Here is a 22,769-nt window from a genome sequence, read left to right as displayed (position 1 = left end):
TAGGGGAGGACTGGGAAGAGACCGAAGGTGGAGTGAGCCCATTCCAGGACAGAACAGAGAGCTGAGACAGGTACTAAGTCGGCAGGGACACGTCCATCGATAGCATCGACCAGGATACGAACCAAGGTAGAGACTTGAGACAGGAGAGAGTCAAAGGCCAGTTGGAGATTATCCATGTTGAGTTTGAGGTAGAAGAACTGAGAGATAACGTTGAGATCTGAAAGGTGGCGTTGTAAGATATCGGTGAAATTGTTTAGAGTGGACGTGACTTCATTGAGTTGGGTCGTGAGCTTCTGGAACATAGTGTGTTGGATTTGAATGACTCGACGTTGTGATTCTAGGGCTGAAGCTAAGTGAGGGAGATCAGATTTGAAGCCAGAAATGTCAAGGGCTGTAGCAACGCCAAAGAAGCCACTCAGAATCTCACTGCCGAAGTCGAAGAGACCTCGTTTCACACGAGAACGACCAACGGGTGTCTGAATGGAAAATGTGTCATTGAGCTCAGTGAATCTGTTACTTATGTATTGCAATTGCCAGGAGAGTGGTAGGAAAAGGTTATAGAGATACTCATTCGGGTTGTGTGTCCCCATGAGGGCCGTGAGATGGTTCCTGATTCTGTGGAACTGGTGCGCGTAGGCAGGTAGGGCAATGGCTACATCGGCCAGGGGTGCAAGATCGTAGCGCAAGGAGGCTACGGCTTCGATAAGCATTACCTCACCTCCCGAGCCGACCAAGGCCCCGGGACGTACTCCACCATCGTCTTGACCTGACCCAGACCCCAGGAGGGTCAGCACTGCCAGCAGGGAGATCGCTAACATCGTACCTAGAAAATCAGGGTAGAGTTAATGAGGGAGGTCGTGAAGAGGTTGATGGGCAGAGCGCAGTTTGGACTGATAGTGATTGGTTGATGAATGAGCAGGTGGAGGTGGAGAGGAAGGAGACTGAGGGATAGGTGGAGACAAGGTAGACTGAGGGATGTGAGGAGGGGAAGAGGAGGCAAGAGGTTGTGTAAGTGACTCTTCCAAGATGAAGCCACGGGGTGCTCGCTTTAAGTCATCGACGTGGACCCATCTGGTGTCCTTAGTGGACAGGTCCTAGAGGTGAAATTTGTTGCCTTGTTGAGTGAGGAAGTGGTGGGGCCCTGTAAATTTGTCATCCAACTTACAGGAATGCGTATGGGAATGAGCAAAGACAAGATCGCCTACATTGATGGTGATTGGAGAGGCGGATTTATGTTGGCGCTGCAGCATGTCCTCCTGAGAGGAAGCCAAAGTGGATTGGACATACTGGTGGATTGTCTGGAAGTTGGCCAATTTTAGTTTAACATAATCATCCATGTTGTAGATGGGTTCTGGCTTTGAGGATAAAAGAGAGTATGGGAGGTCCTTGTCAAGACCAAAGAGGACGAAGAAGGAAGATTCAGCAATTGATGCATTGATGGAGCTATTGATTGAGGATGCCACTTGGGGAATCCAGTCATCCCAGGACTAACTATGGGAGCCTAAACGTCTAAGGCACTCTAAGATTTTTCGGTTGTGGCGTTCTACAAGGCCATTGGAAGCCGGATGGTTAGGCACGACATTGCACTTACTGATATGAAAGCGGCGACAGATCTCATCTAGAAGGCTATTGTTGAACTCTGTACCGTTGTCAGTAAGAATGGTATGAGGGGTACTGAACGGGCAAATTACGTGATCTACAAGGGCACGTGCAACGCTCTTTGCGGTCTTGTCGGAGAGGGGTACAAGGACACAGTAGCGGGAGAAGTGGTCGACCGCTACGAACAAGTACTCAGCGCCGGATTCTGTGAGAGGTAGTTTTAAGAGATCGATTGAGACAGTTTCCCATGATCGTGATGGGATTGGGTATTGTAAGAGAGGTGCTGGTAAGGCGGTTGATCCTTTGTGGCGGTGGCAGGAGAGGCAAGAGTCACAGTGGGCATTGATATCGCGGCGCATGGTTGGCCAATAGTATTTGAGATGTGCTTGGTGCAAGCATCGGTCTTTACCTGGATGGGAAGCTTGAGGAGTATTATGAACAATATGAAGAACCTTTGGTATCAGGGCAGTGGGGACAACAAGTTGGCATACTTCGCGATTGGATTTGCCTGTTAGCAGTGTTTTCCTGTACAAGAGATCATCATCTAGCATGAACTCATCTAGTGATACTGGCAGAGTAGGTAAGGTCGAGGCATCGCCAGATTCTAGGAAATAAATGACTTTGGACCACATGGGGTCTTGGCGCTGAAAGTTTTGAACAACTTCTGACGTTAGTGTAGTGTTTTCAGTTACTTCAGGCTGCAGTGACGTTATGGCTGCTGACAGTGACGTGAGAGTGCGTCTGCGACTACATTCAACTTGCCTGGTACATATTGAAAAGTGGGATTAAAGTCCTGGATGATGACAGACCATCTAGCTAACCTACCTGTTAGGTTGCGGTTCTTGAACAAATCACATAGTGGAAGGTGGTCTGTTTGGATATGCATTGGATAACCATAGACTATATCTCTGAAATGTTTCAAGGACCAGACTACCGCTAGCGCTTCGAGATCTGTGACACTGTAGTTACGTTCAGCGGTTGTAAGGGTGCGACTAGCATACGCTATTATGCACTTCCTTGATACTTCATCGAGTTGCATCAAAATGGCACCAAGTCCAGTGCCTGAGGTGTCTGTGCAGAGAAGGAAGGGTGTGGTATAATCAGGGAACGGTAGAACAGGGGCATTTACAAGAGCTGTCTTTAGCTTTTGGAAAGCCTGTGACTGGTCGTTAGTCCAAACTAAGGGCACATTCTGCTTGAGTAAGTGGGTCAGAGGAGCGCGATCTTTGCATAATCCCGTATGAATCGACGATAATAGCCACTGAGGCCCAGGAAACTTCGTGAAGCTTCGGTAGTGGTAGGTTCTGGGAAGTTAATGATCGCCTTAGTTTTATCCTCATTAGTATGAATGCCTTGTGCATCTACGACATGGCCTAGGAATTTGATTTTCTTTCGCAGGAAGTCACATTTACTGAGATTGATTTTCAGGCCTGCGAGCTGGAGGCGTTCAAAGACTTGCTGGAGTTTGGTAAAATGATCAGGGATGGATTTACTCACAACAATGATATCATCTAGGTAAGCAAAAAGAGAGTGTCCCATCATACCGTTGAAGACTGAATGGATAAGTCGCATGAACACGAAAGGAGTATTTCTTAGACCAAAAGGGAGTCCCTTAAACTGAAAATGTCCGGAAGGGGTGCTAAAGGTTGTAACTGGGCGAGAGGATTCTTCCATTTCGACCTGCCAGTACCCGCTGAGGAGGTCTAAAGATGAAAAGACTATGTTATTATCACCAAGGGATTCTAGCAAATCAGTGAGGATGGGTAACGGGAAATGGTCTGGAACGGTGACAGAATTGACCTTACGATAGTCGACTACTGGTCTAAGGTTGCTGTCCTTCTTTGGTACTAAGAAAAGTGGGCTATTCCATGGACTGACGGAGGGTTCAATAATGTCTTGGTCTAACATGTTCTGTACCATTTGATCTGTCTGCTTTCTCTGGCTGTGAGGAAATCGATATGCTGGAATGTAAATCGGCTGAGTTCCTGGTAGTAGTTCAATCGTATGTTTGACAAGGTCTGTTCTACCCATCGGTTCACCGGGTAAGGCAACCACGTTTCTGTACAAGGTCAGAAGGTCGAGGAGTTGAGGCGTATTTTCTGGGAAATCTGTGCAAGTGAGGTGTGAGAGCATATCGGGTGAATATGTCGGCGCAGATCGCGTAGAGTTAATAGTACATACACCGATTGGCGTACTATCATCAGTCTGAATAGTAGGAATTGAGAAATCCTGGCACACCTTTACGGCCGCTAGGTATACTAGGAAGTCTCCAATCTTTACACCACTTTTAAGTTTTAGTGGAGCATTTGTGACATTGAGCAAGTACAGGTAGCATAAACTGTCCTCTAAGACTGTACACCACGCTGACTCATAAGTCAAGCCATTCACACAACACGTCTCAGGTAGTGTTAGTACATCCACTCCTTCTTTCGCACCAGCAACACAAACAGAGACTTTGGTGAACTCATGCGGTAACAAAATTGTGCACGTATTCGTTACTGCACATTTCGTCTCTGCGTGTTGGAGAAGATCATTCACACTATGTGAGGTAGGTAATTGAGACATGTCTGAGTCAGCGACAGTGTTGTCGGGAGAGGAGGTAAGAGCCATGTCCGGAGGCTGAGATGATGTATCAGGAGACATTGAGGAATTTATGTCCTTGCTCGCAGTCAGTAAGGGAATGATCTCTGTATTCTCAGATGACGATAGTGGTGGTTTGGGCTGGGTTGGACTTTTTGGTAGTGATAGGGACAGAGGTAATTGAAGGACTGATTTGATCGTAAGAACAGGACGGGGACATGCCATAGTGGAAACCGGGAATCCAGAAATGTCTATACTACCACAAGCAGGTACTAATGCAATGGAGTGTTGTGCCATGGTGGAGAAACCAATAAGGGCATCTGCGGGATACTGCAAGTCATTAGTGACATGAAATTCAATGGGGATAGGGGGCAAATCTCTGTGGAGTTTGACTTCAAGGGTTACTCTTCCCTTAACCTTAAACTCTGAGCCTTCGACACCACATAGGCGAATGTCTGGTGGTTCTAGGAAACTGACGTGGTTGTGATGTCGATGAATAATTTGTAAGGAATTTTCGGAGATGAAATTTACTATAGATCCTGTGTCCAAGAAGAATGACGTTGGTATGTCATGACTGCATCCGAGAATGACTAAACCCGAGGATGTTATGGGACCTACATGGCGGATGAGGAGTTGGGTGTCTGGTTCTACGTGATATTGGTCCGATACAGGCGCGGCGCTTCCCCCAACAGTTGGCGGTTGAGGTAACAACATTCCTCAGTGGTGTGAGTCGTGCTTGATTTGTGGTATTTGCAGTGTGGACGACGTGAGCGGGAAGGTGTACACTGTCTGGTTTGGGAGTGAGGACGTCTGTATGTACGGTGGCAACTGGATGCTCGATGTCCAGGATGACCACAGTACCAGCAAAGAATCGAAGATTGTCTGTTCCGTCGGGTGCTAGATTGATCACGACCTGCGGTAGGAGAACGATGTGTGGCAGGTCTGCTGCGTGTGGTGGGACAGGGGCGAGATTGGTCTGGGGTAGTGGAGGTGTGACAGACTGAGGAGGCCAAGGGTTGGGTGGTGCCCTGACGCGTGTAGTTCGAACCGGTTCTTTCATGAATGGCTTTAGTGACCTGAATAATTTTATCTCCTGGATTGAAACCGATTTCTAAGGCTAACTCTCGCTGTTTAGGAGTAAGCCAGTGAAGGAATCTCAGGTAACCAATTAAGTCAGCAAAGTTGGTGAGTGCAAGCATGGGAACGCCATTCTTGTCTTCTAACCATTTCGTGCCTACCAGTAATTGGAGCATCTTGCTACTAGTTGCTTTCATGGCGGCAGCAGCTTCGCGGAGCTTGGCATATTGCACTGGGACGCGCAGGTCCTCATCTAGTTGGTTTAGGAGATTAATGAATCCCATGAGAGATGCCGTATTTGAATGCTGGCAACAAAGGCTGATGAGTTCCGTACAAAAATCAGCAAAGGCACGAATGCTACCAAAATGTCCTGCACGGATCGTGGATCCGATGTCCGATTTGCCGTGATGCAAGCGACCTAGGAGGTAGGCTACTTTGAGCGATTCATCGGTGATTTGTCTATTGTGTATTTCTGTTTCGACTTCCTTGAGGAAATCATAGACAGACCAAGTTGGGTCCTGGCCAGTAAATTTGGGACGAGTGGCATCGTCGAGATAGATAGACTGTGGAGGGTTGGCCATGGCTGGAAGTGCAGAAGTGGCGGCAGGAGAGGTGTGGGAGAGAGAGAAGGTAGTGGCAGGTAAGGGCGAGCAAGACGGGGTATGGAGGGAGGCAGGAGAGGGAACGACAGGGGAAGGAGTAGAGGAAGAAGAAGGGAGTGTAGAGGCAGGAGTAGAGGAGGAGGTATCTGGATTTACGAGTGTAGGATGGGTAGTAAATGATTCTGCGGGAAGTGAAACGGGAGTCTCAGGTACAGGGCGGTGGTACTCTTTGCCACTTCGTAAATGAGTGATTGTGTTAGAGTCGGCAGACGGGGTATGATCAGGTGATATTTCCGGGTTGAGAGGGCTTTTGTTAAGTGGTTGACGTGGAAAGTATGACATTTAATGCGGCAAAGGAAGATGAAAGGATGAAGATGGATACGTAGGTGGAAATGTATAAATAACAATGAGAGAATGGAATACATGAGTAGGCGTGAAAATGAATGAAGGTGCGGGGATGGATGGTTTAAATAAAAGGCGAAGGATGAGATGGATTATAAATAACGTAGGTGAAGATGAAAACGGGGTAATGGAAATGAGATGGAATATTTACAATACCCAATCTGTAGAGAAAATCGAGGATAATCTCTATAGAAAGGAAAGATATACTATAGTTACACAGCAGAGACAGGAGTGTCGAGATGTATGGCGTGCAGGGGTGGCTGGGCGTAGCTGGGCTGGGGCGGGGTGAGGCGGGGTGGTGGTGGAGAGACAGCCGGGCGGAGAGGAGAAGAGACGCCATGATGATTCACTGGCAGGGAGTGGCGGTCGTAGGAGGCTCCGTAATGCAGACCAGATGTGGCGGAGGCGGAGGCCGGTGGTGGGTGGTGAGGGCAGATGTTGGTGCAAGGCAGGTGTAGAGCTGTTGAGTTGCAAATGCAGAGAATGGTGGTGGGCAGGCAGTGGGTAGACAGTGATAAGTGGCACCGTGGGGGCAGGAGTTATGATGAGTTCGGAACAGGTGCTGGGAACAGGTGCTGGGAATAGGTGCAACAGGTGCGTAGGTCAGCAACGGTGACATGGGCGGTCAGGAACAAGGCGTGTGGGTGGGGTTGTTTGAGAGGTGAGCACTGGTGAGAAAAATTGTACACTCGGAAAGCACAGCCAGGTATTACACCACTAAAGGCACTGAGGAGGGGCGAGGCTGGCAGATGCGAGACGTCGTGTATCTTGTGGTATCACTAAAAATCCAAGGAGGCAGTCAGAATCTGATGGGTCGAAATACCGCTGCTACCAAATGTAACTTGCAATACTTTGGTGATAGAAACTCAGTGTACAAACAGCTAGATAAGGAGTTTATTACAAGCTCACAGTAAAATAGTCTGCCCGTCTTGGCTGCCTGCTAAGAACTGATGCAATAACGCCTTCGTTCAGGCGTGGGAAAGCGTGCTAGGTCAGCAATTTTAGTGGGGGGATGTATGCATTGGGGGGGGACATATATACATCGGGGGTAGACATATTGTGGAGGAGGGTACAACGGCACCAACGAAGCAGTTGCTTACTTATGGTCGGCGGGTCTGTTCCTCCAGGCAGACAAGGGGTAAGGAACAACTGCCATAGACTAGATTCTGAAGAAGTCGATTATGTTGAAAATTACAAGTACCTTCATTATACTGAGGTAGATTACACTGACTGGTTAATTTTCGTCGTACGGTATATATCAGTAATACTGAAAAGGTCAAGGACATTGTTAAGACCTGATCCAGTGTTCCGGAATCCGTGTTGTTAGTCTTTGATGAAATTATTTTGTTGACTAACTTATTTCTAATTATGGCTTCCAACAACTTGCAACTGATGTTAATCAGACGATAATTTCCGGTTGTGAGGGGAAGGAGAGGAGAGAGGATGAAGTATAGATGAGGGGATATGGAGAAGGACGAGGTGGTATAGGGAGGCAGGAGGTGATATAGAGAGGTAGGAGGAGATATAGAGAGGGAGGAAGGGATGTAGAGAGGGAGTAGGGGATGTAGAGAGGGAGTAGGGGATGTAGAGAGGGAGTAGGGGATGTAGAGAGGGAGTAGGGGATGTAGAGAGGGAGGAGGGGATGTAGAGAGGGAGTAGGGGATGTAGAGAGGGAGGAGGGGATGTAGAGAGGGAGTAGGGGATGTAGAGAGGGAGGAGGGGAAAGACCCATGGGTTGGGGGGGTCGGAAGGAATGGGGAGAGAGGGAATGGAGGAGGATGTGGGGAGAAAGAGGTCATTGAGGGACTGGTGGAAGGGGGAGGGGGAGGAAGAAGAGAGGGAAGGGAGGGGAAAACTCGATAGTTAGGGGATCGGCGAGAGAGAGAGAGAGAGAGAGAGAGAGAGAGAGAGAGAGAGAGAGAGAGAGAGAGAGAGATGAAATAGTGAGAAATATTGGGCAAAAAGGAAAGTTTTGAAATATTGATGGGAGAGAGGCTGTAGTGTGAAGATGGAGGGAGCGGAAGGGAGCGGCAAGAGAGAGGAAAGGGAGAAAAGAGACATAGGTTGGAGGGATGGAGAGAAGGGGAGAGGGGAAGGGGTGTGAGGACGGGTAGTGAGGAAGGGGAGGGGAGGGGAAAGGTGTAGATAATGAGGAAAGTGAGAGGATGAGGGTAAGACACAAGTGGACAAACTGTGTGTACTACATGGGTGCGATGCCCCGGATGCAACATGACACGCCTCACATCAACTATTATTTCACCTAACGTTACTGTATGTCATTTTATCCTCCTGGCTGTCTATCTATCTCTCTTGTTTCTCTGGCTGCCTTTTTGCCCGTTTGTTTATCACTGCCTTTATCCGTTTATCATCTCTCTCTCTCTCTCTCTCTCTCTCTCTCTCTCTCTCTCTCTCCTGGAGAAGTTTGTATAAAGAATAATAACTAGTTTGCATGCCATGCAAGTCTTTATAATACCTAGCTACTGAATTATCACTAATCATTTTTTTTCCATATTCTTACGTTTAAATATTCACCCTAATTTCATTGCTAAATATATGGTAGCTGTATGAGTGAAGGTAAACACAGGCTATTCGCAACCAGTCTCATTCTCAGCTTAAGCTTACGTCCATAGCCTGTATCATACCACACCTTTTAGTGTTTTCCTCAGATTGTTTCCTCTGCCATTTCTCACATTTTGTAAACCACCTACCATGTTTTACTAGCCTGCACTCTGCCTCCGTATCTTGCCTGCACGCTTATCTCTCACACTTAATCCTGTGCTTCCGTATCTTGCCTGCACGCTTATTTCCCACTCTTAATCCTCTTCCTCTGTATGCTGCCTGCACGCTTATTTCTCACTTAATCCTCCGGCTCAACGCTTATCTCTTACTCTTAATCTTTTGCCTCCATATCCTGCCTGCACGATTATCTCTCACGCTTAATTCTCTGCCTCCATATCCTGTCTCCACGCTTATCTCTCACACTTAATCCTGCATTGTAATATTGTTGCTCGCTCTTCTGATACCATCAGAAACTCTGTTCTCTGCCAGCGGAAAATATCACTTTGTTGCCTGTATGTTGCTTAGGATGTTACCTTGAGGGAATCTGTCACACACACACACACACACTTCATTTGCATATATGACCTACATCGCTTACTTTATTGCCAGATATGATTGACGTCTGCCAAACATCCACTTACGGGCAAGACCTCCAGTGACTTTGCTTGAAGACCCATCCTTCCATACTCACTCCACCTCCACACATAACCTCTCACCCTCACTCCACCTCCACACATAACCTCTCACCCTCATTCTACCTCCACACATAACCTCTCCCCCTTATTCTACCTCCACACATAACCTCTCACCCTCACTCTACCTCCACACATAACCTCTCATCCATACTCTTCTTCTACACATAACCTCTCACCCTCACTCTACCCCCAGACATAACCTCTCACCCTCACTCTACCTCCAGACATAACCTCTCACCCTCACTCTACCTCCAGACATAACCTCTCACCCTCACTCTACCTCCAGACATAACCTCTCACCCTCACTCTACCTCCACACATAACCTCTCACCCTCATTCTATCTCCACAAAAAACCTCTCACCCTTATTCTACCTCCACACATAGCCTCTCACCCTCACTCTACCTCCACACATAACCTCTCATCCTCACTCTACCTCCACACATAACCTCTCTAGCTCAGTCGGTAGAGAGGTGGCCTGCAATCCCACCGGACCCAGGTTCAAATCCCCGCTGGAGCAGGGAACAGTTTAAGGATTTGAATTTAGTCAAAGCAGACTTTACTTATCTCCTAGAAGACCTGCCGACATGTCGTAAAAATACCCTCGCTAATACCAATACACCAGTCCCGTATGGGACAGCCCTAGCATGTATTCAGTATGGACGGTGGGTGTTAGCGCCGAAGTGGTGACATGTAGAGGTGTATGGTATGTAGGAGGACTGCTGGGCCTTGGGAGCAGGCTGTGAAGCCTTTGTCCAGAGTCGGACACATAAAAAAGAAAAAAAAAATCACACTCTCACTCTACCTCCGCACACAATCTCTCACCCTCATTCTACCTCCACACACCCTCTCACCCTCAATCTGGCTTCACACAAAACCTCTCACCTTCACTCTAGCTCCACACATAACCTCTCACCCTCACTCTACCTCCACACACAATCTCTCACCCTCATTATTCCTCCACACATAACCTCTCACCCTCACTCTACCTCCACACACCCTCTCACCCTCAATCTGGCTCCACACAAAACCTCTCACCTTCACTCTACCTCCACACATAATCTCTCACCCTCACTCTACCTCCACACATAACCTCTCACCCTCACTCTACCTCCACACACCCTCTCACCCTCAATCTGGCTCCAAACAAAACCTCTCACCTTCACTCTACCTCCACACATAATCTCTCACCCTCACTCCACCTCCACACATAACCTCTCACCCTCATTCTATCTCCACAAAAAACCTCTCACCCTTATTCTACCTCCACACATAGCCTCTCACCCTCACTCTACCTCCACACATAACCTCTCATCCTCACTCTACCTCCACACATAACCTCTCTAGCTCAGTCGGTAGAGAGGTGGCCTGCAATCCCACCGGACCCAGGTTCAAATCCCCGCTGGAGCAGGGAACAGTTTAAGGATTTGAATTTAGTCAAAGCAGACTTTACTTATCTCCTAGAAGACCTGCCGACATGTCGTAAAAATACCCTCGCTAATACCAATACACCAGTCCCGTATGGGACAGCCCTAGCATGTATTCAGTATGGACGGTGGGTGTTAGCGCCGAAGTGGTGACATGTAGAGGTGTATGGTATGTAGGAGGACTGCTGGGCCTTGGGAGCAGGCTGTGAAGCCTTTGTCCAGAGTCGGACACATAAAAAAGAAAAAAAAAATCACACTCTCACTCTACCTCCACACACAATCTCTCACCCTCATTCTACCTCCACACACCCTCTCACCCTCAATCTGGCTTCACACAAAACCTCTCACCTTCACTCTAGCTCCACACATAACCTCTCACCCTCACTCTACCTCCACACACAATCTCTCACCCTCATTATTCCTCCACACATAACCTCTCACCCTCACTCTACCTCCACACACCCTCTCACCCTCAATCTGGCTCCACACAAAACCTCTCACCTTCACTCTACCTCCACACATAATCTCTCACCCTCACTCTACCTCCACACATAACCTCTCACCCTCACTCTACCTCCACACACCCTCTCACCCTCAATCTGGCTCCACACAAAACCTCTCACCTTCACTCTACCTCCACACATAATCTCTCACCCTCACTCTACCTCCACACATAACCTCTCACCCTCACTCTACCTCCACACACCCTCTCACCCTCAATCTGGCTCCACACAAAACCTCTCACCTTCACTCTACCTCCACACATAATCTCTCACCCTCACTCTACCTCCACACATAACCTGTCACCCTTACTTTACCTCCAGACATTACCTCTCAACCTCACTCTACCTCCAGGCGTGAGTGCACACCACCACTACGTAACTTTATCCTCTCATGCTGAGCCAGGTAATTGTGTGTGTGTGTGTGTGTGTGTGTGTGTGTGTGTGTGTGTGTGTGTGTGTGTGTGTCTGTGTACTGGGGTAGGGGGTAGGTGGTTTAGGAAGATTGGGTGTCAGAAGTGGTGGCAGTACGATAGGTTAGTCGGAAGGAGGGAGGAAATTCACTCTACCTTACCTGTAATCATCATAGATTATCATCTAACACCTCAGTCATGGCTGCATTTAACAAATTTTCATCTTTCCCGTTATGATTCTAAATACTTTGCTGTGTAGTGTTTTTTTTATTTTTTTCAGTTCCTGTATTGCATTTTCCTTCCTTACACTTGTGTCTTGGGATGTGATGTGAGGAAATTTCTCTCTCTCTTAATTTTAAAACACACACACACACACACACACACACACACACACACACACACCATGTATACTTTTGTTTCAAGAACGAACTGTGTAATATATATATATATATATATATATATATATATATATATATATATATATATATATATATATATATATATATATATATATATATATATTTTAATAACAACGGAGAAAGGAAAAACAAATGGGGAAAAAAAAATAATCCATACACCAGATTACTGGTGTCCTCTGTTCATAAAATATCTGTAACAGTTAGACTTGAACAGTTGTGGGTTGAAATTTGGAGGAAAACAACTCTGGGGAAGCGAGTCCCAGAGAGATGCAGTTCGGGGAATGAAAGAATTCTGATAGGCAGAAGTTCTGCAATATGGTTGAGTGACATTCCAGTCATGAGCGCTACCAGATGCCCGTGTAGCACGAGGGAAGGCATGGAGAGGTGGCACCATGGACGCAACTTCGTCTGAGCATCTGCCAAAAAAATATCTGTAAAATAATGCAAGGGAGGCAACATTCCTTCTTACTTGCAGGGGAGGTAGTTTATATGTAATGGCAGGGTTGTTAATGATTCTAACAGCTTTATTCTGAATTTTGTCTAGTTGTCTTAATGCAACCTCTCCACAACCATTCCACAAGGGTGAGCAATATTCAAGCTGAGAGCGCACATGACTCTTATAAATTATAGTTAACTGCTCATCGGCGAAGAAGTTACGGACTCTGTACAATAATCCAGGTTTCTTTGAGGCGGTTTTAGCAAGTGATCTGACATGAGAGGTCCAGCTGAGGGCACTGTTAAGTGAGACACCAAGAATTTCAATACTTTTGGAGATGGGAATATTAGTAGCACTGAAGGTAATGTACGAATCTGGCAATATCTGTCTATTAGTAAACTGTATATATTTAGTTTTACTAGCATTAAAAGAGACAAGGTTGTTTTGTCCCCATTCACTGATTGTAGCTAGATCTTGATTTATGGAGATGGCTGTACTGAGTTGAGAGGTAGAGATATTAGACTTTGTAAATGGATGTCTGAGTGTGAATGAACTATGTAGTGTTGAGTCATCTGCATATAAGTGAACGGGATTGTGAGTGACAGATAAGAAATCATTAATATGAACCAGAAATAGGGTTGGCGCCAGAACTGATTCCTGCGGCACGCCGGCGTTAATTGAGTGGAAATTCGAATATACATCATCTACTTTTACTCTTATTTTCCTGTCACTAAGATAAGAAGAAATCAAAGGAACAAAAGACGTTAGTCCATAGCAAAGGAGTTTGGACAGCAGGGAACGGTGCCATACTCTGTCGAAAGCTTTAGAGATATCACGAGCTACTGCATGAGTTTCTCCAAAAAGATCAATTGATTGATGGATGGTATGAGTTAAGAGATTGAGTATGTCAATGGTGGATCTTTCGTGGCGAAAACCGTATTGTCTATCACTAATTAAGTTGTTGGATTCAAGATGTTTAACAATATGCTTGTTAATTAAAGTTTCAAATACCTTACCAAGAGAAGATGTGACAGCTATTGGTCTGTAATTGGAGGGGTCATACGAACTTCCTTTCTTCGGAACTGGGTGGATATTGGCTTCTTTCCATGAATTTGGGAATAAAGAAGTACGTATGCATAGTCTGAATAATTTGGCTAGGACAGAGGCAAGTTCAGGGGAACACTTTTCAAAACAATTGGCAGAATTCCATCTGGGCCTGGAGTTTTGTTGGTAGGTAAATTGTCTAGGATGAATTTTACGTATCTTGTCTGTATTTTAAGTGGGGCAATTTCGGGAGAGTCAAATTCTAGTACTGGGACATTCTGGCTGGTGTCGTCTATGGTAGAGTTTCTGGCAAATGTACTGGCAAAAATATCCGCTTTCCCACGTGGGTCATTTGTAATGTTGCCATCTGAAGGTTTTAGTGGGGTAATGGAAGATGACTTGTTAAAGTTATTCTTGAAAGAATCAAGAGTTGACCAGAATATTCTGTTGTCATTATGGTTGTTAAGTAGTTTTGATGCTTCCTTTTGAAGAAACTTTGATTTAGCTAGATTTCATACAGCTTTTGCATGGTTTCTATAATTTTAAATTGAGTCGGTGATTCATATGTTTTTGATTTTAAGTAAAAATTATATGCTAATGACTTTTGGGCTGTTGCTCTGGCACAGTTGCCATCAAACCATTTTGGAGAGTTCGATTTTTAGTGAACTGTTGACTTGGTATGAATAAATCCATACCAGCTAGTCTTCAGTCGCAAATGTGGGACTGGGTAGAATTGGGATCACTAGAGAAGAAAGACTGCCATGGAATGTCAGCAGGATAATTTCTAAATCCATCCCAATTTGCCCTATCAAAGTGTCATCGGGTCACCCTGAGAGATTCAGAACGGGGAGGTGTGGGGGGGTGGTTAACTAATGATGCTTTGATGAGATTGTGGTCAGAGGATGCAAGTGGTGACAGTACCTCTATCCTGCATTGATCTAGATTTTTTGTCAGGAATAAATCTAAGAGATGGGCATTATGGGCAGGATTATCAGGTATTCTATTTGGTTGCTTTACCAGCTGGGTGAGATTAAACGATTCTGCAAACATATATATATATATATATATATATATATACCGACCGAAGTCGAGACGATACAGCCAATGTATCTCTACCAAGTGGCTTAGGCTGTCTGGTAGAGATTGCATGTAGGGTGAGAAGTGCTTGTAAGTGTAATTGTAGTGTTGGAGTGGCTTTGGATGTGTGTGTAGTCTGTGAACAAAGTGTAATCGACTCGCGCAACCCGACTGGGTGCAAGCATACTTTACAGTAAGCAACACTGGTTCAACCACAGCACCTCTTGTGTCCGCCAATGAAGTATGTTGCCAGGTGAACACTCCCAAAGTTTATTACCCTGGCGGGGCGCGAACCCTGGTCCACCCGTGTGGGAAACGCACACTCTACCACTCTACCAAAGACGCTCTATATATATATATATATATATATATATATATATATTGCCAGACGCCCTAATCCCATACGGGGTGCCCATAAACAAATCGCCTCCACGTCGCCCTGTCCCCAGCCATTTCACTGCCCTCCTCCCAACTCACAGCCCCCTCTCTCATATACCTCTCCACTCTATCCCTCCATCTCATCCTTGCCCTCCCCCTTCCTCTCTCCCCCTCCACTTCACTCACAGTCAGCCTCTCACTCTCCATCCTCTCCACATGGCCGAACCACCTCAGTGTGTTTCTCCTAACGCTTTCTATCACATCCACATCCGCACCACAACGCTTGTTTACATCCTCATTTGTCAGTCTCTCCATGTGACTCCACAGGCTCCTCTTAAATAACTCATTTCCACTGCTCTCACTCTTGACTTGTGTACCTCCAACAACATCCAAGCTTCACTTCCATACGTTAGAGTTGGTATCACAATACTGTCATGTAGTAACTTTTTCACTTCCATGCTCACTTCCCTGTTTCTTATTACTGCTTTCAAGGAACCAGGAACATTTTTTCGTTGTTGTACCCTTTCAAGCACTTCACCCTCCAATCTTTCATCCTTACTCATCACACTACCCAAGTACCTAATCGTACTTACATTTTCCATTTCCTGATCATCCACTCTCGCTATACATTCACTGACTTCACCTCTCTAAAAGACCATCACTTTACTCTTCCCTACATTCACCTGTAGATTCCATTTCTTACACACTCTCCCAAACTCATCCACCAAGCCTTGCAGCTCCCTTTCGTCTACACCTAACAACACAGTATCATCTGCAAACAACAGAACAGGGTGTTTCCACACACTGCCCTCTCTCACTAGGGCCGCTCCGACATCCACTGCCCTACCTTGTATCTCCTTTATAACCCCATCCATGTACAGATTGAACAACCATGGAGACAGGACACATCCATGTTTCAACCCAACCTTCAAAGAGAAAAATTCACTCAATTCACTATCCACACGCACTGCAGCCTTAGCACACTCATACATATTCGTCACAGGATTCAACAACTTCTCATCTTCCATATATTCTTAATACTTTCCACAGTCCTTGTCTATCCACCCTGTCATAAGCTTTCTCCAAATCCATGAGGGCCGCATACAACTTCTTTCCCTTCTCTGAAACTTTTCCACTAAAGATCTAAGAATGAATATCTGATCTGGACAACCTCTTCCCTTCCTAAAGCCTCCCAGTTCGTCTCCAACTAATTCCTCTGTTATTTCCCTAACCCTGTCAATAAGTATCCTACCATATACTTTTTCTATTACACTACGAAGACAAATGCCCCTATGATTACCACACACTTCTTTTTCCCCTTTCCCTTTGTACAAGGGAATAATTATACTTGACTTTAAATCGTGCAGGACTCTACCTTTCTTCCAGGCCTATCTGCACATCTTCCACATCCATTCTATTACTATCTCTCCCCCATGCTTCTGCATTTCATCACACACTCCATCAATTCCTGGGGCTTTCCCCATTTTGACATTCTTCATTGCTTTCACACCTTCCATCCTACTGATTTCTTCCTGTCTTCTCACCTCCCTCCTTCTCCCAGCCATTCCCCAGCCACTTATACTCTCGTTACTTTCATTCTCTGTGTTCAACAATTCCTTAAAGTGTTCTCTCCATCTGCTCACTTTTTCTCCCATCTCCACTAGCAATCTACCATTTTTATCTTTCACTCCCCTACTACCTTCGCTACCACCCTGTCTTACTGTCTTTACCTCTTTACAGAAAATTTTCTTACAGTCCCTCAACTTTACACTCAAATTCCTTCCATATTCCTCATCCACTGTCTTCTTACTCTATCTTACTAATCTTTTCACCTCTCCCTTCCTTTCTACATATCTCTCTTCCGTCTCCGAACTTCTTCCACGCCGCTACTTCTCATCCATTCATTATATGCTTTCTTCTTTTGTGCCACAGCCTGTCTCACCTCTTCATTCCACCATGCTGTTCCTTGCACCTCCTTTCGTCTTCTCTTCATCCCACACGCCACCTCACATGCTGCACATATTTCTTCTGTGAATATCTTGCATACACCCTTCACGTCCCCCACCTGCTCCAGTCCGTATTTACACAGTCGTTCCTTCACTTCTCTCTTATATTTTGCCTTTTTCTCAACCTCTTGTAACCTTTTCACTCTCCTTGCAACTACTTCTTCCCTTCTTCTATTTCTCCATTTTACTTGGACCTTGATTCTGACCACTAGTCAGAAAGTCCACTCCCCCAACCTCTATATGCTCTAGCATTCATTACACATCTTCGTATCCTTTAATCCACACACACACAATCAATCATTGCCTTCGTTTCATTCAGTTCACCACCCACCCTTCTCATCACTCGCCATGTATACCTGTGGATCATTTTGTGCCTGAAGAGGGTATTGGCTATCACCAACCCCCTCCCAGCACAAATGTCCACTAACGCACTCCCATTCTCATCTATCTCAGCAGGCACACCCCACTCACCAACTATTCCATCCACCTTCACTATCGCTACTTTACCATTCATATCACCGATCAAAAACACTCTCTCACTCCTTCCAAACTTTTCCATGTACACTTCCACATTTGTCCAGAACGCTTCTCTCACTCTGCTTGCACGATCTTGCATTGGCGCATACACACACACAATTTCCCACATTTGTACATATATATATATATATATATATATATATATATATATATATATATATATATATATATATATGGAGAGTCGTACCCTTGAGGACGTGGTGGTGTAAAGCTCTTACTAACAAAGTTGGCCAGGGAACGCGGAGCACATACAGTGAATCATAGTTCAGGCTTTTGGGTGAAGACTTGAGCACATGTGGCTTGAAATGATGTGTGAATATTTTTTTTTTCTTTTTCATTTAATCGACTACCCAGATATTTTTTTTAGAAAGTAAAGAAGGAACCCAAGGTTGAGATCCTGCAAACGTGTCCCATCGAAAGAAACTTGAACGGAACGAAAGTCAAATTCAAGATCCATATATTTCAGGATGCCGTGACAGGCTGTGTTTATGAAAAGGATAGGTAATGGGAAAGGCAAACTGAGGAAGATAGTTCCAGAGGCGAACACTTGTCTGTGTGAAAGTTTGTTGATAGACATGTGCTATGTGCCCGATGTAATGGGAAGTAATGTATAAAGTGAACTGAAAGAAGAGTTAGCACAATGAGAGAGAGAGAGAGAGAGAGAGAGAGAGAGAGAGAATGTCGCAGGAAGGTGGGTGAGGCAGGCAAGGAAAACAAGCAGGATGAATACAGGTAAGCGTTGATGAGCAGGGTGGAGACAGGTAGAGGAGGCGGGTGATTTAGAGGATCATTAGAGAGGCAGTAGTTGTGATGCACCTCAGTAATATGGCCACCTGGCAGGGAGAGAGAAGGAAATGAGTTGGGAAACGGTGGAGACGGAAGGGAGGGTACGAAGGAACGGAACAGGAGACAGTGGAGAAGGAAGGGACTGTAAGAAGGAGAGGAGCAGGAGACAGTGGAGAAGGAAGGGAGGGTAAGATGGAGAGGATCAGGAGACAGTGGAGAAGGAAGGGAGGGTAAGATGGAGAGGAGCAGGAGACAGGTAGAATGGACTGTGATACGGAATGATAAGGAAATTCTGAAGTAGATAATGAATTACAGAGGTGCAGGAGGGACCGAAAAAGGCATGATATAGGAGTCAGTGGAGAAACAGCAGAAAGAGATAAGTAATAAAAATGGAGAGATAGACCAATAGAGAGATTAAGATACTGTAGCACCTCTGACGGGATAACACTTGGGCTAGGAGTCAGGGGAGAGACAGGGGAATAGCGGTAATTATAAGAGATGTAGAGATGACCGATAGTGAAGTAGTGAAGCAGATCAATGAATTTTATATTGACCGTAGAGACAGACTGAGTAACAAAAAGGAAACAGTAGGAAAGAGTGGAATAGCCTGCTAAGGATTTTCAAAGATGGGTGAGTAAGTAAACGAAGACTATGAAGTAAAATTAGGACAGTATGTGTGTTGCATAGTCTGGATTCGGTATGAGAGAGTGATTCGTGATTAATGGTAAATGAGTGTGTGAGAAAGTGAAGTATGGAAATACTGAATGTATTTTTTATAACTGGTGCATAAAGCCTGTATTAAGATAAATATGGCAAGGGCTGCATTTTTTATTTAAGTTTGGTAATTGACGGAATGACGCTATCCGGAATACAGTAAAGTGGGGAGTGTTTGTTATGCCTGTGAGGCGAACCGGAGTCTGAAAGGATGAAATATTAGGATCTTTTCACTGGGGACATTGTTTTATTATTGCCCTTCTTTATGCATTCTTTTTCCTTTTTCTGAATTCATTCCAAACCAATTGTACAATTAATGTAGGGGTATGGTGATGATGATGATGATGATGATGATAAAAAATTGTGTGTGTGTGTGTGTGTGAGAGAGAGAGAGAGAGAGAGAGAGAGAGAGAGAGAAAGGGTGGCGATGAGATAGGCTCAGAGATGGACTAAAAGGTATTCAGAGGGTTATGCAGATAGAGATGATTGTGATGTAAATGATATGAGCGTGTGATGATTTTGATGATGGATGATGAGTGATGATGATGAAGGATAATGATACAGTACATATAGTAAGGACAAACGTGATCTTTGCCTCAGACAGACACGCACCTCTGCCGCCAGTGGTAATATACTTACGGTGTATGGTAATGGCAAGGTGTGTAAAGGATATATTGTATGTGGTATTAAACTTATAGTGTATGGTAAGGGCAAGGTCTGTATAAGATATATTGTAAGTAAGTGGTAGTATGGTAAAGGCAAGGTGTGTTAAGGGTATATTGTAAGGAATTCTCTACGCTTAGTAAACCTTTTCCTTCGTGGCTGTTTCTGCACACTACAACTTAAATATCCTCTTGTGTTATTGATGTAAACTTTAGCTGATAATAAAAAGGATAAATAACGTACGATGGATACCAAGGTGTAATATACAAACTAAATCAATAAGCAAGAGGTGCAACGAAGCCTCCTATACGAATTAGAGTACCGCCCGGTCTGTCCTGCTGTTATCCGTGTGTGGTGAAATACAGCTGAATACGATCACTGCCTAGTCAAGCACTGGCATCTGTGTTACCATGAAGGAAAGTAATGGCTTGCTGTGTTTGCTTTATTTCCAGTGTCCAAATGTCTCTCAAAATTACAACAGTTCATGTGAAAATACTTGAATGACGTTTGATAATATGAGTATTAATGAAAAGACACTTGCATCGGTATTATATTTAAGAAGAAATGAACAGTAAGATGGAATTGCCGCCTTCCCTATTGCATAAAGTCTTAGTAGTACACAGCAGGAGAGAGAGAGAGAGAGAGAGAGAGAGAGAGAGACTTAATACTAACCTTGTTTGTAATGTAGTAATTCAAGAGCTGCCGATAATAAATACTAAGAAGTTAGTCTTAAAGATTGTCACGTCTTACCATTTGCAGCAACGTATAACAGTACCAAAGTAATGCTCATAGACAGTTTGATTGCAGTTGGTCGTGTTACATGTACTGACAATTGCATAATCATTAAGAGAGACACTGACAGGTTAACACCTTCACTCCCATCACGTATTTGTGGTTTGTTCGTGCTGCCTCTAGGCGATTTAGTTCAACTTGTGAATAAGATTTACCATTGACTGTGTTAATGAAGGATTTATTAAACTTTTCCTGTATGAAAGGTGTCTCTGAAGCCAAACTAAATGATCTGGAGATGGCAAGAGTGAAATGAAAATAAAATATCTAACTGGAACGCTTAATTTATATCTGCTGGTGCTGTTGCCTCTGCATTATTATTATTATTATTATTATTATTATTATTATTATTATTGTTGTTGTTGTTGTTGTTATTGTTGTTGTTCGTATTCTTATTATTATTCTCATTCATATTCTCGTAACTCTTATTCTTTGCATTCCTTTATTTATTCTTATTTTTCCTCTTCATATTCGTATTATGCTAGTTCATATTATTCTTAGTCATATTCATATTATTCTTATTATCTGTGGTCAAATTCATATAATGCTTATTCTCTTTTTGAATACCTATTCACATTCTTAGTATTCGTATTCATAGTCTTAATTCTATTGTTACAATTCTTAGTACGCATATTGTTCTTATTCAGATTCTTTTTTCTCATACTATTTTCTTATTGTTATTCATATTCTTAAATGCTTATTCTTATGTTTTTATTCTTATGTATTATTTATGTTCTTTTTATTCTTATTATTATTAGTATTCATTTCAAATTCCTATTATGCTTACGTATTCTTATTTTTATTATTCTTCCAATACTTATTATGCTTACTGTTATTATTATTATTATTATTATTATTATTATTATTATTATTATTATCATTATTATTTTTATTACTATTACTATTATTATTATTATTATTATTATTATTATTATTATTATTATGTGATGGTTTGGGCATATGGAGAGAACGAATAATGAGCGATTGGTGAAAACAATAACTACAGTAGATCTGATGTGAAAGGTGGAAGGCTGAGAGGGAGACCACGAATAGGATGGATGGACAGTGTGAAGAGAGCACTGGATGCGAGAGGGATGTCTGTTGAGCAAGGAAGAGTGGCTGTGCTTGACAGAAATAAATGGAGAGAAATTGTGAATGAATAAATGATGACGCAGCCCAGAGGGGATATTCTCCCGCATTTGGTCTGGTCAGCTAATCAGGTCAGGTGATGTAAGGGGATGGGTCTATTATGATGTGGCAGGGGTAAACCAGCTCTGCTGTCGGGCCCTGCTGCGGATGTCACTGATTGCACTGCGCAGCTGACCTTCATGCGGTGTGGTGTGGTGAGGATCTGTCCCTTCTCCCCTTTGGGGCTAAGATGCGAATGAATGTGTTTGAATGGATGAGTAAATGGGGAGTGTGTCGTCCTGTTTCGGCTACCTCCTTTTTTGGGGGGGAAGCAGCCTAGGTATATAGATAGATAGATAGATTACTATTACTATTATTATTATTATTATTATTATTATTGTGTGTGTGTGTGTGTGTGTGTGTGTGTGTGTGTGTGTGTGTGTGTGTGTGGTGGTGGTGGTAACAGGCCGCTATTACTGTTATTGTTAGTGTTAATGGGCGTGATGTGTTCCTTGTGCTCACTACAGGTGCGTGATGAGTTGCATCTGAGGATTACAGGTGCGTGATGCGTTGCGTGTGCTTACTAAAGGTGCGTGATGAGTTGCGTGTGCGCACTACAGGTGCCAACACACTAAGGAAGGAAGGGCTAATATAGGTGATAAAACAGCACTCCTTGTAACTCTGCCCATCAACTTCCGTCATTTGTCATAAGCTTTACCACTGACATCCGGTGACATGTTATATACATTTTTTATTCCAACTTCGAATGATATAATTGAACTCTGGAAGGATCTCTGTTGCTGAAAGCGTTAATTAAGACTGTCTATTGCCTTCAGTTCCCCATTCTCGCCTAAGCTGATTGATATTGCCTGAAGATAACAAGGTAACTGTAGGTATTAGGTCCTGGAGTGTAATGGGGGAATTAGTAAATGAGGCTTG

The sequence above is a fragment of the Coenobita brevimanus genome, chromosome 73, assembly GCF_032717465.1.
Source record: "Coenobita brevimanus isolate Jiangsu-jjx chromosome 73, ASM3271746v2, whole genome shotgun sequence".
NCBI lineage: Eukaryota > Metazoa > Arthropoda > Malacostraca > Decapoda > Coenobitidae > Coenobita > Coenobita brevimanus.
Note: the sequence above shows the minus strand (reverse complement) of the source record.